Source organism: Meles meles, chromosome 3, assembly GCF_922984935.1.
Source record: "Meles meles chromosome 3, mMelMel3.1 paternal haplotype, whole genome shotgun sequence".
Classification (NCBI taxonomy): domain Eukaryota; kingdom Metazoa; phylum Chordata; class Mammalia; order Carnivora; family Mustelidae; genus Meles; species Meles meles.
In genome coordinates, this window is record NC_060068.1 from 29,955,051 (window position 1) to 29,956,545 (window position 1,495).

Consider the following 1,495-nt stretch of genomic DNA (forward strand, 5'->3'; position numbering starts at 1 on the left):
TGTCTGTCAAATAAATAAATAAATAAAATCTTTAAAAAAAGAAGTCTATAGTGCAATAAAAAAGAATCTTGCATGTAGTATTACATAAAGGAAAAGACTACAGAAAAAAAAAATTCTTGAATATTGCCTATAAGTTCTTTTGAAAATCAGCAGTGATGATATTATAAAATATGATAAATTATATTGATCTTTAAAATATTTTTATAGAAAAAATTTTTCCTTATACATTTTATAAACTCTTATGATCCCTGCATGTTCTCAACATATATCAACACCAAATGCAAAGATGTTCTTCTCAATTTCTCAGACCTTGGGCAAGACAGAAAATACAAACTTGGGCAAGTCAGAAGTTTAATCTTTGGATGTTATTTTGATGCCTTCAAACAGTAACAGATTAAGGTGAAAGGGCATACCTATGGCATGCAGACACCAAGAAGACTAAACTGTTTAAAAAGCAAAAGACAATGAAAGTTAAGATTATCAAAGCACAAAGCACTAGGAAAATTAAAATGCAAAGATGGGGACCCATTAGCTGGGAGGGAATATGATGCCCTCAATGAGTTTGCATGTGAGGTTGTTGACTGCACAAAGTCCCTGGTGAAAAGGAAAAGGAGACTGAGATTTGGCTGCAATGTGGGCAACAAAGAGTAAGGGTATGAAAGTAGGAAAGGTAGAAAAGATGGACTTCAATGCATGTTAAAGGGGGGGGCACTGAAATAAGCAATATGATGTAATAAGCATTATCCTAGAGAAGCAGCACCATGACAGTAAATGGATTACTGCCATGAGGCTGAAGTGCCAGAGACAACTTAGTGGGGGGTGGAGGGGTGTCAGGAAACAAGCTGCAGCTGGGTTCTTGATAATGATATTCTGTTCCACTCAGCCAATTTCTAGGAAAAAATATTTTCAAATTCTCCATTGTCATTAACGAAAAGCCAAAGGTTAGAGACTGTCTTTTTGAAACTCAGTTTTTACCATGATCTAGTTAGTTTTACCAAGAATTTTAGTTTTCTCAAATCTCCTCTGACTCAAAAGTTCACACTATTTTGATATACACACGAAGCTATAAACATATGGGTAAATTAGACTATGACATTAAAGGAAGATTATTGCCATCATATTTTACATTTTCCAGGTACGATCTCAAGTGACTATGCTCCTGCTTTAATAACCTTCTTCATTTGTAGCCTTGGGTTACTCCTTCATTTTGTCAGTGTAAAATGTGGTGTCAGTACTTAGGCTTCATTTCAAATCAAGTCAATGTTTATTTCACATTCAATTGTTTAGTCTTTTTACCTTGAGTTTACTACATAGAGCATATCAACAATCACAGTAATGCGCTATACTAAATTCCAATTCAAAAGCATTTAAAATTTAATAGGCTATTAAATTGTTACAACTTAGATTTAAAGGAGTGTGAAACTGGAAGAATTTATGGATGTTTTTCTGATAATATAATGGCTTATGACGACAATTTATTTATAGCTTACTCCAT